The sequence below is a fragment of the Scyliorhinus canicula genome, chromosome 8 (genome assembly GCF_902713615.1).
Source record: "Scyliorhinus canicula chromosome 8, sScyCan1.1, whole genome shotgun sequence".
NCBI classification, from domain to species: Eukaryota; Metazoa; Chordata; class Chondrichthyes; order Carcharhiniformes; family Scyliorhinidae; genus Scyliorhinus; species Scyliorhinus canicula.
This window is the reverse complement of record NC_052153.1, coordinates 55,281,856-55,295,476: the sequence shown is the minus strand read 5'-3', so window position 1 is coordinate 55,295,476 and position 13,621 is coordinate 55,281,856. Positions and strand designations below refer to the sequence as shown.

At 49.5% G+C, this 13,621-nt stretch overlaps 1 protein-coding gene and 1 non-coding gene across 4 annotated transcripts in view; one reads left to right on the top strand and one right to left on the bottom strand.

Annotated features, from left to right (window-relative positions):
- The window catches only part of focad (focadhesin), a 366,162-nt gene that overhangs the window by 157,587 nt on the left and 194,954 nt on the right, over window positions 1-13,621 (bottom strand). The gene's annotated exons all lie outside the window — the stretch shown is intronic.
- Window positions 5,651-5,812, top strand: LOC119970810. The gene has a single exon (XR_005461680.1). It is a non-coding gene; the product is annotated as a U1 spliceosomal RNA (small nuclear RNA).

Below are 13,621 nucleotides of genomic sequence, written 5' to 3'. Positions count from 1 at the left end.
AAGGGAGACAGAAAGCAGGAAACTACAGGCCAGTTAGCCTCACGTCCGTCACTAGGGAAACAGCTAGAATACACTATTAAAGGTTATAGCAGGAAAATCATAATATGATCAGGCAGAGTCAATATGGCTTTGTGAAAGGATAAATTGTGTTTAACCAACATTAGAGTTTTTTTGAGGTGGAAACAAGCAAGAGGTATAAAAGGGAACCTATAGATGTGATATACTTGGATTTCCAAAAGACATTTGATAAGTTGTCACGTTACGGATATTACTAGGTGTGGGGGATAACATATTAGCATGGATAAAGGATTGGGTGGTTGACAGGAAACAGAGAGTAGGGATAAAAGGGTCTTTTTTGGGTTGGACTCATGGAGTGCCACATGGATCAGTGCTGGCTGTTCAACTATTTACAATCTAAACCAATGATTTGGATGAAGGGACCGAATATATGGTAATTACATTTGCCAATGACACAAAGATGGGTAGGAAAGCAAGCTGTCAAGAGAAGGCAGAGTCTGCAAAGGGATATAGATAAGTTAAGCGTGTATGACGTGGGAAAATGTTATCTTGTTCACTTCGGCAGGGAGAATGGAATAATAATAATAATAATAATAATAATAATAATAATAATAATCGCTTATTGTCACAAGTAGGCTTCAATGAAGTTAATGTGAAAAGCCCCGAGTCGCCACATTCGGGGAGGCTGATACGGGAATTGAACCCGCGCTGCTGGTATTGTTCTGCATTGCAAGCCAGCTATTTAGCCCAATGTGCTAAACCTGCAACGTACTATTTAAATAGACGGGAATCTGAGTATCCTCGTGCACGAGTCGCAGAAAGTTAATACACAGGTATAGCAAGTGATTAGGAAGGCAAATGGAATGTTGATGTTTATTGCACGGGGAATGGAATATTAAAGTCGGTAAGTTTTCCTGCAACTATACAAGGCATTCGTGAGACCCCATCCGGATTACGGTGTACAGTTTTTGTTTCCTTATTTGAAAAAGGATATAACTGCATTAGGATCAGTGCAGAGAAGGTGCATCTGACTCATTCCTGGGATGAGGGGCTCATCTTATGAAAAACTGTTGGACAGGTTGGGCCTATGCCCATTGGAGTTCAGAAGAATGGGAGGTGATCTTATCAAAACATACAATAACCAGGGACTTGACAAGGTAGATGGCGGACGTTTCCACTCTTTAAGGGGGGGGGGGGGGGGGGGGGGGAAGAGAGAGAGAGTGAGAGACAGTGAGAAAGAGAGATACCAGAACTATGTAATACAGTTTTGAGAATAAGAGATCTCTCTTCCAAGACTGAGGTGAGGAGAACTTTTCTCTGAGGGCCATTAGTATGTGGAACTCTCTTAGCCAGTAAGTAGTGAAGGCTGGGTCATTGAATTTATTCAAGGTACAGTCAGGCAGATTTTTGATGGACAAGGGAGTCAAAGGTTATGTGTGTGTGTGTGTGTGTGTGTGTGTATGTGTGAACTGAAAAGTAGAGTTGAGACCCCAACCAGACCAGTCATGAAATTACTGAATAGCAGAATAGACACGCAGGGCTGAATTGCCTACTCTTACTCCCAAGTCCTATATTCCTATGTTCTTAAGTTCCTAAAAACTTTTTGTGAACTCGACCACGTCCTACTTTCTTTCCTGTAGCTTTGAGTCAGATGCAATTCCATTAAGAGTGCTGAAATTCCTGGGAGGCCAACTTTGGGCCTCACTGAATGGTCATGAAGTTGCTGGATTACTGTAAAAACCCAACTGGTTCACTAATATCCTGTTAGGGAAGGAAACATGCAGCCCTGATCCAGTTTGGCCTTCATGTTATCCCAATCCCCATTCAACTGCACTCTCAAGTGGATGCACAAGGCATTTGCTGTTCACGATTCCCACTACCACTTATGCAGGAAAATTGAAGTTGGGTAATAAACCAAAATTACACATACCACGAATATGTTCCACTGAATCTTCATCTGCTTATATGGACCACTTTTGGCCCAATCACATCTTCTGCCAAAAGCTAATTCCACCAGAATTTAGCTTGCAATTTACAACAGTTAGAATTCTGACAGATTCCACTCACACCCCAAATTTGAGACCCCGACACCTCCCCCCAAAATGATGGTATTTTCAGACCTCATTTCCAACAACGTCAAATGTTTATTTTCTGTAGAGTGGAAGGTCAGGCAAATGAATCAACAAGTGACATATGTCCTGGATCAAAAGGAAGAAACGTCTTCATGGTAAAAGTAAGAAAACAAGCTGGCAGTTTTAAATCAATGGAAGTAGAGTTGAAGAAAAGCACCATCTGTGCTGCACTTTCTTCAGTGATATCCTGCCCACTGGCTGAAATCATAGAATTTACAGTGCAGAAGGAGGCCATTCGGCCCATCGAGTCTGCACCAGCTCTTGGAAAGAGCACCCTACCCCCTATCCAAGGTCAACACCTCCACCCTATCCCCATTACCCAGTAACCCCACCAAACACTAAGGGCAATTTTGGACACTAAGGGCAATTTATCATGGCCAATCCACCTAACCCGCACATCTTTGGACTGTGGGAGGAAACCGGAGCACCCGGAGGAAACCCACGCAGACACGGGGAGGATGTGCAGACTCCGCACAGACAGTGACCCAGCCGGGAATCGAACCTGGGACCCTGGAGCTGTGAAGCGATTGTGCTAACCACAAGGCTACCATGCTGCCCCAAATGTCAGGGGTGAACCCATCTTACCTACTAAAAAGCCACAACCGGATCTTATGGGCATCAGGGAGTTAATTGCTTGAGGTCTTGGCCTCCACTCCCATGAGGGAGGATGTCCACCTCCAACAGCTGTCAGACAATTAGATGGATGGAAGCCCTCTAGTCCCAGCTGTACCATCGGGCCAAGTGGCCACTGCTAGGGCTACCCGCATTTCCCAGGCAGGCGTATTGCTGGAGGCCAGACTTAATAGTCAACTGGGGTAGCCAGGCTAAGGGCAGTCAGGCAATCGGGAAGCTGGGAAAAGGGAGGATAGCTTCAAGCAAGAGCGACCCTTCCTGCTGGGCAGAGGAGTGGAGCCCTCTATTGGGCACAGGAAGGAAAACTCACCTAAGCCACAGACAGGTTGCCAGGGTTTACTTAGCAGCCTCGCCAAGTTGCATGTGGCCTCCCTGCCTCAGGTAAAATACCAGTAGCAACTGAATCATAGAATTTATAGTGCAAAAGGAGGCCATTTAGCCCATCGAATATGCAACAGCCCTTTGAAAGAGCACCCTACGTAAGCTCACCCCTTCACCCTATCCCCGTAACCAGGTAACCCCACCTAACCTTTTGGACACTAAGGGGCAATTTATCATGACCAATCCACCTAACCTGCACATCTTTGGACTGTGGGAGGAAACCGGAGCACCCGGAGGAAATCCACGCAGACACGGGGAGAAAGTGCAAACTAACACAGTCACCCGAGGCCGGAATTGAACCCACGTCCCTGGCGCTGTGAGGCAGCAGTGCTAACCACTGTGCCACCGTGCCGCAAGAAGGAAGCTCTTAAACGGCTTAACAGCCACAACTGACTCAAAGGTGGACAGGCGATGGGCGCAACTCCAGCCCTCCACCCCTGACTAGAATCTGCCTGGGGGCCATAAACTTTTTGCCCTCAATGTGGGGTATACTCCTCTGTTCAGTAGTAGAAAATAAACACACGTTATGAACATACTAACATTGGGAAACAAAGAAAAATCTATCTATTTGTCCTAATTCCAAGTAAGCAAGCGTGCAATTCACTATTTTAAATCCAAAATTTATTGATCAATTTCAATGTTTGCTTGGGTAACTTGCAAATCGCTATAAAACACTTTTTAAAATAACACTGCAGCATTTTCTTCTATCTTTACCTGTATTTCTTAGTTTGATTAGCCAGCAGCATCAACAATTTGAGAAGTTAAGACACAATGAAACCCCTGACTACAATCACAATTCCAATATTTTTATTTCAATAGGTTCAGAGCCTTAGTTTGGTAAGTGTTTGCTTCCTAAGAGATACTTTTGTCATGTATTCACATGAAACAATTGAGACAAGAAGGGAGGCCAGCAAGTCTGATTGCATGACAAATTATTGAACATTTATCACTGGTCATTTTAAACTGGAACCCACACAAATAACTAATTGCCTACCATTGAGATGTTTTTATCACTCAGTCACTTTGGTGTCTTTTTCAGACTTTTGCACAGCCTGATAAAGGAATCTAATGATCCTGAAAGTTTACATGGAAGTCCATAATCTCGCATCAGCTGAAACAAAACCTATCACTTCGGAAAGAACCCATTTCTCAACTAGATGACACAGAAGCAACTTCCTTCGCTGCTGCTTTCAAGAATTACGATAGCCTTGTGAAGGTGGCAGAAACCAAATCATCATCTTCCTCCATCATTCATGAAATAACAAATCATTGTCATGGAGCATGGCCATTACCTGTTTTCCAAACAGTCGCCACAATGATAATAATCTTGTTCAAATACCACTTCAAAAGGCTATGCACTTGATCTCCAGGTTACTGCGGTTCCATCAGCTTTAGCGTTCATAAGGTTATACTGATGTTCAGCAGGAGCGTACGGTGCCAGTTTTTCTCTGTGATTGCCCCGACCACCACCATCACAGGTTTGGCAGTCCAACCTCCAGCTAACAAACAGACGAGGGAGGGAGAAATAAAACAGTAGCCAGAGCGCTATGAACCAGCATGAAAACCATGTGTTCTATGAGTGAAAAAACAAGGTCATAGAATCATAGAATCCCTACAATGCAGAAGGAAACCATTCGGCCCATCGTGTCTGCACCAAACCTCTGAAAGAGCACTCCATCCAAAACTACTTTCCAATAATCCCTTAACCTAACCTTCACATCCCTGGACATTAAGGGGCAACTTAGCATGGCCAATCCACCTAACCTGTACATCTTTGGACTGTGGGAGGAAACCGGAGGAAGCCCACGCAGGCATGGGGGACTGCAGAAGGTCAAGTGGCTAAAGTCCAAAAAATCCCCGAAGCTTTCGGCCGTGTTTGTCTGCTTCCTTGGGCTCTAAAAGGAATACCTGCTTTGACCAGATGTGCTGGCTACAGTTTTCCAAAATTCAATAGAATCTGAAAATGTCCCAGCAGATTGGAAGTTAGTAAATGTGACAGTGTTATTCAGGAAAGGAGGGATAGAGAAAACTGGGAACAATAGAATAATTAGGCTCACAACAGTAATACTGAAAATTGTGGAATCTATTATTTAAGACATTTTTAAAATGTACTGAGAAAAACAGCATGACTGTAAGTCACAAAACATTTGTTCAATATCTCTGCCATTCCCTTATTCCCCATATGTTAAAAACTAAACTGGACTAGCCACATAAATACTGTGGCTACAACAGCAAGTCAGAGGTTGGAAATTCTGTGGCAAGTAACTCACCCGCAATGGAAAGCCATCACATGCAAGCTGCAAGTCAGGATGGTGTGGAATTATCTCATCATTCCTTTATCATTGCGGCACCAATATCATGGAACCATACCAGGCAAGCTCTTTCGGAGATCTTTCAACTGCAGTGCTTCAGGAGGCGAGTCACCATCACCACCTCAAAGTCAACAAGGCACATGACACAAATGCTGGCCTTTCCACTGACATCCAAATCCTGTGATTCAGGGGTGAAACCATGATCAAGAAGGTGGTTCGCCCAGGACGAGGTTAGCCTATTACACTTCGGGTGTGCTGACGCCTGCGATGTCCCAAACGCGGGATAGTCAACTGCAAAATTTGTGAATCAATGAAAAGGCAGAGTTGACTTCCGGTGGCAACTTAGAGAAGGAAGTCGCATGTTGGATGGCTCCTGCTCGAGGCTTGATTTTTTAGAATTGAATGCCCGGTCCCAGAGGCAATTTTCTGACAAGTAATTGCAGGAAGACATAAGGAAAGTGGGGGATGTCGAAAAGCTAAAAGAAAGTAGTCGTGAAGAAGGGAGCAAGTGAAGGCTCGCCATCGAGCGAAAAGGTCAGCTCGGCAACTGGGCGGGGCCACACTGCTTGCGGCAGAAAAGATGACCGAGGTGATGGCTTTGAAACTTGAGAAACAGTTTGCAAAACACATTGGGCAGCACGGTAGCATGGTGGTTAGCATAAATGCTTCACAGCTCCAGGGTCCCAGGTTCGATTCCCGGCTGGGTCACTGTCTGTGTGGAGTCTGCACGTCCTCCCCGTGTGTGCGTGGGTTTCCTCTGGGTGCTCCGGTTTCCTCCCACAGTCCAAAGATGTGCGGGTTAGGTGGATTGGCCATTCTAAATTGCCCGTAGTGTTCTAAAAAGTAAGGTTAAGGGGGGGGGGGGGGGGGGGGGGGGGGGGGGGGGCGGTTGTTGGGTTACGGGTATAGGGTAGATACGTGGGTTTGAGTAGGGTGATCATGGCTCGGCACAACATCGAGGGCCGAAGGGCCTGTTCTGTGCTGTACTGTTCTATGTTCTATGGAGGTGATGACGAAGGAGCTGATGGTGGCGCTGATTGTGGTGATGGAGGAGGCGATTGCCCCAATGAAGGTGGCGGTGTCGAGGACTTTGGCTGAGGTGCGGGAGCTAGGTGAGAAAATGATGGGAATGGGGGAAGCCTTGTCGCAAGAGAGTAATCAGCTCACCTTGATGGGTGAGGAGCTGCAGAGGGTGGTCAAGGCCAACAAAGGTCTGCGAGCTAAATTGGAGGACCTGGAAAACAGATCGAGGCGGCAAAACCTGAGGATCGTGGGCCTGCCCAAATGGGTGGGGGGGCCCCCGAGGCCGACTGAATACTTTGCCAAGGGCTTAGGTGGGGTTCTCTTTCTGGGGGCTAGTACAGACACGATGGGCCAAATGGCCTCCTTCTGCACTGTAAATTCTATGATTCTATGTTGGCGGAGCTGGTGGAAGATCCCTCCCAGTACGAACTGGAAAGGACTCATCAGTCTTTGAGGCCTAAAACAAAGACGAATGAGCTGCCAAGAGCTGTGATTATCTGCTTCCACAGGTACCATGTGAAGGAGGAGGTCCTGAGTTGGGCGAAGTAGAAGCTGCAGGTGCAGTGGGCTGGAGTTGGTATACATATTTACCAGGACTTAACCGTGGAGTGGCGAGGAGACGGGAGTCCATCGGCCAAGTGAAGACGGCACTGTAATATAGTGGGGTGCAGTTCGGCATGGTGTACCCAGTGAAGTGAGGGTGACCTACAACTCCAAAGACTTTTATTTTGAGATGGTGAAAGCGGCGGAGGTGTTTGTGAAGGCAAAAGGATTGGGGCAGAAGTGAGAAATGGGTCTGAGTACTGGTCTTGGATCGAGGGTAGGGGGGATGGAAGATTGTATATATTTTATGTTGTTGTATGGGTTAAATGGGGTAAAGTTGTCTATTTGGTATTTGGATCAGGTAAGAGTGAGGATTTTTCGTAACAACGGTTTTCTGGGGTTTGTGTGTTTGCACTGGATTTGTTTGTTTGAAGGGGATATGTAGTTCCTTGTTGTTTTCCTAGGACTCGGTGGGGGGAGGGGATTGGCCTGGGCGGGGTCTCCACACGAGCAAGCTTAGGTCAGCTAGTGAACAGAGGTGTGGTATGGGGAGGGGCTGCAGACATTGAAGCATGGTTGAACAGGTTTTGATGGGCCTAGAGGTGTGAAAAGGGAAAGGGGGGGGGAGGGGTTCGATACTGGGTGAAGTGTTTTCGAGAGGAGGTGGATGGGGGGATTCTGGGAGTAGGGGAATTTGATGGCAACAATGAGACGGGTGGGCCAAGCCCAGTGGGCAGGGCCAGGAGTTATGATGATGGTGGATAGGGGGATGAGAGATCCATGGTCAGGTTAGTTACGTGGAAAGTGAGGGTGTTGGAGGGCCAGTAAAGAGGTCAAGGGTGTCTGCGCATCTGAGGGTGAAGGATCAGGTGAGGCTCAGGGAGGGCTGGGTAAGCCACGTGTTTCATTCAGGGTTCGACAGTAGGATGCAAGGAATAGCAGTTTTGGTTAGAAAGTGAGGTTCCAGATGGAGAGAGAGAGAGAGAGAGAGAGAGAGAGAGAGGAGGAGGAAGGGGGGGGGGGGGGGGGGGGGGGGGAGAAGAGAGAGAGAGAGAGAGAGAGAGAGAGAGAGATATGTGATAGTAACTGGGGCATTGGAGAGGAGGTCAGTGGCATTGACAAGTGTGTATGGACCTAACTGGGATGATGCAGGGTTTGTGAGGAAGGTGTTTAGGGTCATTCCTGACCTAGATTCGCACGAGCTAATAGTGGGAGGGGACTGGAACTTGGTGCAGGAACCAAGACTGGAGAGGTCCTCTAGTCCAAGACTGGGGCAACCTGACAGAGGTCTACAAAATTATGAGGGGCATAGACAGAGTGGATAGTCAGAGGCTTTTTCCCAGGGTAAAGGGGTCAATTACTAGGGGGCATAGGTTTAAGGTGCGAGGGGCAAGGTTTAGAGGAGATGTACGAGGCAAGTTTTTTTACACAGAGGATAATGGGCGCCTGGAACTCGCTGGCAGAGGAGGTGGTGGAAGCAGGGACGATAGAGACATTTAAGCGCATCTTGACAAATACATGAATAGGATTGGAATAGAGGGATACGGACCCAGGAAGTGTAGAAGATTTTAGTTTAGACGGGCAGCATGGTCGGCGCAGGCTTGGAGGGCTGAAGGGCCTGGTCCTGTGCTGTACTTTACAGGGGCTAGGTTCTTTGTTCTAGGTGACAGCCGTGCTCGCTTGCCCAGTCTGGGGGCGGGGGGGGGGGGGGGGGGGGGGGGGGGGGGGGGAGAGAGATTGGATGTGGGTTTGCTGGGGGACCAACGTTTTTGTGAGAAGACCGGGAGGGTGATTGAGGAGTAAATGGGAAGTATCGCACGCTGTGGTATGGGAGACCCTGAAGGCAGTGGTGAGGGGCGGGGTGATATCTAAGATGGATAAAGAGGAGACAGAAGAGCATCAAAGACTGATAGATGAGATGTTGGAGATGCACAGGAGGTACGCGGAGAATGCAGATCCAGCACTTTTTGACAGAAGGAGGGAGGTACAGGCTAGTTTTAATCGGTTGTCCATGGGGAAGGTTGTTCACCAACTGAGGCGGGCAAGGGGAGCGATTTATGAGAATGGAAAGGCGGGGCGCATGTTGGCAGGCCAACTTAGGAGCGAGGCGATAGCGAGGGAAATTGTCCAGGTGCGGGATAGGTTGGGCAAATTGGTGGTGGCCCCGGACCAGGTTAATGGGGTGTTTGAGGAGTTCTGTGAAAATTTGTATCGGTCGGAGCCACCGGGAGAGGATCAGGGGATGTGGGAGTTCTGCATGGTTTGAAGTACTCGAGGTTGGGGATGGAAGATGTGGCCATTCGGGGATGGCCACTTCCAGAATACAAAATGGATGTTTGCAAAGACTATAGGGAACTATGGACAATGCTGAGAAAGTAGGCAGGCACAGAGCCTGTGTGCGCATTGGAACCACAGCCCCCAGACGAGACTGAAACTGTAAGGCAATTAGCATATTGATGGCCCATCTCCGGGAACAAATGAATGTCACTCAAGTAACCGATACCATAGCAGACAGCCCGGCGCCAGAAAGACACAAACAAAGCAAGGCCAATGGCCACCAAAGACACGCCCAGCCATCAGGGCACCCACCCCTTTATTGGTCAAGATCAATACGAGTGATCAAGATATGGCCCAATTAATTGGGGCCAAGTTCAAGGCCCGCCCAAAAGCGCAAGAAGCAACTTCGGGTATAAGAAGAAGCCCCCGAGAGAGAATCGCTCTCTTGGACTCGGCTCTTGAAGCGGAGAGACCCGTCCACCAGCTGCACCAGAAGCCAGTAAGTCCAAGGTCAACACTCACCATCAGATGGATGACCTTAGCTGTTCTCCTGTATACCTTCGCACCCAACAGCCTCATATCCGAACAACGGCCATTGTTCCTCCGACTGAGTGGGCACCCGAAGTTAAGTATCGGCGTTAGCGTTAGAGATAGTTTAGTTAATGGTATTTTGTGCATGAGTAGATATTACTGTGTGTGTAAATAAATAGTATTGACTTTGAACTAACTAACTGGTGCATTGGTTCTTTGATCAGTATTCAGGTTCGAACCTTGTGGCGGTATCGAAAGATACCTGGTGACTCTAGAGTAAACATAATTAGGATTAAGGAAGGCGACCATATTGACCGCTGTATTTATTTATTTTTTAAAATAATTGTTATTGAAAAATTTTGAATTTGTACAACATCGAACCATAATAAAATACCAACAATAACAATAATGATAGCAATCATAAACATTCGCCCCTCCTCAATGCACAACACAACATATTAACAACTTAAATTAACACAATGTTAAGTTACATAACCGTAAAAAAAAATAGAAACTATAAGGAAAACCCAACTCCCCCTCCCTCCCCAACACCCCCCTCTCTCTCCCTCCCTCTCTCTCTCTCCCCCCGTCTCTCCCACCCTCTCTATCCTCCCTCTCTCTCTCTCCCCCCTCTCTCTCCCCCCCCCTCTCTCTCTTTCCCCCCCCCTCTCTCTCCTCCCCCCTCCTCTCTCTCTTCCCCCCCCCGCCCGGGTTGCTGCTGCTATTGACCAAGATACCTATCTTTGAGCCAGGAAGTCCAGAAAAGGCTGCCACCGTTTATAGAACCCTTGTACTGATCCTCTCAGGGCAAATTTGACCCTCTCCAATTTTATAAATCCCGCCATGTCACTGATCCAGGTCTCCACACTTGGGGGCCTTGCATCCTTCCACTGCAGCAAGATCCTCCGCCGGGCTATTAGGGACGCAAAGGCCAGGACACCGGCCTCTTTCGCCTCCTGCACTCCCGGCTCTACCGCAACTCCACAAATCGCGAGTCCACACCCTGGTTTGACCCTGGATCCAACCACCCTCGACACCTTCCCCGCCAACCCCTTCCAGAATTCTTCCAGTGCCGGGCATGCCCAGAACATATGGGCGTGGTTCGCTGGACTCCCCGAACATCTGGTGCACCTGTCCTCACCCCCAAAGAACCTACTCATCCTAGTCCCGGACATGTGGGCCCGGTGCAGCACCTTAAATTGGATGAGACTAAGCCTCACACATGAGGAGGAAGAGTTGACTCTCTCCAAGGCATCCGCCAAAGTCCCGTCCTCTATCTGCTCCCCAAGTTCCTCCTCCCATTTAGCCTTCAGCTCCTCCACTGACGACTCCTCCACCTCCTGCATGACCGTATAAATGTCAGACACCTTCCCCTCTCCGACCCACACCCCCGAAAGCACTCTGTCCATCGTCCCCCGTGAGGGCAGCAAAGGGAATCCCTCTACCTGTCGCCTAGCAAACGCCTTTACCTGCAAGTATCTGAACATGTTCCCTTGGGGAGCCCAAATTTATCTTCCAGTTCCCCCAGGCCCGCAAACCTCCCGCCAATAAACAGGTCCCTCAATTTACTGATGCCCACCCTTTGCCACCCCCTGAATCCCCCATCATTGTTCCCCGGGATGAACCGATGATTTCCACCCAATGGAGCCTCCATCGAGCCCCCTGTTTCCCCCCTATGCCGTCTCCACTGTCCCCAGATTCTTAGGGTCCCCGCCACCACCGGACTCGTGGTATACCTCTTGGGAGAAAGCGGCAACGGCACCGTTACCAAGGCATCCAGGCCCGTACCTCTGCAAGACGCCATCTCCATTCTATTCCACGCCGCCCCCCCCCCCCCCCACCCCTCCATCACCCATTTACGCACCAGTGGCACATTGGCCGCCCAATAGTACCCCAAAAGGTTGGGCAGCGCCAGCCCGTCTCTATCCCTCCCTCACTCCAGGAAAACCCTCTTCACTCTCGGAGTCCCATGTGCCCACACAAAGCTCAAAATACTGCTAGTCACTCTCCTAAAGAAGGCCCTGGGGATGAAGATGGGCAGGCACTGAAAGAGGAACAAGAACCTCGGAAGCACCGTCATTTTGACGGACTGCACCCTCCCCGCCAACGACAATGGCAGCATGTCCCACCTCTTGAACTCCTCCTCCATCTGATCCACGAGCCTGGTGAAATTATGCTTATGAAGTCCCTGGCCACCTGCACCCCCAGGTACCTAAAACTCTCCCCTGCCCTCCTAAGCGGGAGCCTACCAATTCCTTCCTCCTAGTCCCCAGGGTGCACCACAAACAATTCACTCTTGCCTAGATTTAGTTTATAGCCTGAAAAGGTCCCAAACTCAGCTAGCAGCTCCATCACCCCCGGCATCCCTCCCACCGGGTCCGCCACATACAGTAACAGGTCATCGGCATACAACGACACCCTATGTTCCTCCCCACCTCGGACCAAACCTCTCCACCTCCCTGAATCCCTCAACGCCATCGCCAAGATTGCCAATGCAAACAACAAGGGAGACAGGGGGCAACCCTGCCTGGTCCCTCGGTAAAGTCGGAAGTACTCCGACCTCCTCCCTTTCGTGGACACGCACGCCATCGGGGCCTCATATACCAGCCTCACCCATCTAATAAACCCTTCACCAAATCCAAACCTCCCCAACACCTCCCATAAGTACCCCCACTCCACTCTATCGAAGGCCTTCTCTGCATCCAGCGCCACCACTATCTCAGCCTCCCCCTCAATCGCCGGCATCATGATAACATTCAACAATCTCTGCACATTCGTGTTCAGCTGCCTTCCCTTCACAAACCCTGTCTGGTCCTCGTGTACAACCCCTGACACACAGTCCTCTATCCTGGTGGCCAGGATTTTTGCCAGCACCTTGGCATCCACATTGAAGAGAGATATAGGCCTGTATGAACCACACTGCTGGGGGTCCTTGTCCCTCTTTAAGATTAACAAAATCAGCGCCCGCGACATCGTCGGGGGCAAAGTCCCCCCTTCCCACGCTTCATTAAGTGTCCGCACCAGCAAGGGGCCCACTAGGTCCACAAACTTTTTACAAAATTCCACCGGGAACCCATCCGGCCTCGGCGCCTTCCCTGACTGCATGTGCCCGATCCCCTTAACTAGCTCCTCCAGCTCAATCGGCGCACCCAGCCCCTCCACCTGCTCCTCCTGCACCTTCAGGAAAGAAAGCCTGTCAAGGAACCTCTCCATTCCCCTCCTCTCCACCGTTGGCTCCGACCGGTACAGTTCCCCGTAAAAGTCCTTGAAGACCTCATTCACCTCTACCCCCTTCCGCACCACATTCCCACTCTTGTCTCTCACTCCAGCAATTTCCTTAGCCGCATCCAGCTTGCGGAGCTGATGAGCCAGCATCCTACTCTCCTTTTCACCATGTTCGTACACTGCACCTTGTGCCTTCCTCCACTGTGCCTCCGCCTTTCTAGTAGTCAGCAAATCAAATTTAGCCTGTAGGCTGCGCCTCTCCCCCAACAGTCCCTCCTCTGGTACCTCTGCGTACCTTCTGTCTACCTCCAGCATCTTTCCCACCAGTCGATCTCTCTCACTCCTCTCGCTCCTCTCCCTGTGTGCCCGGATGGATATCAGCTCCCCACGAATCACTGCCTTCAGGGCTTCCCAGACCATCCCCACCTGGACCTCCCCTGTATCATTCACCTCGAGGTACCCCTCAATACTTGCCCGGACCCTCTTACACACCTCCTCCTCCGCCAACAACCCCACATCCAACCGCCACAACGGGCGCTGGTCCCG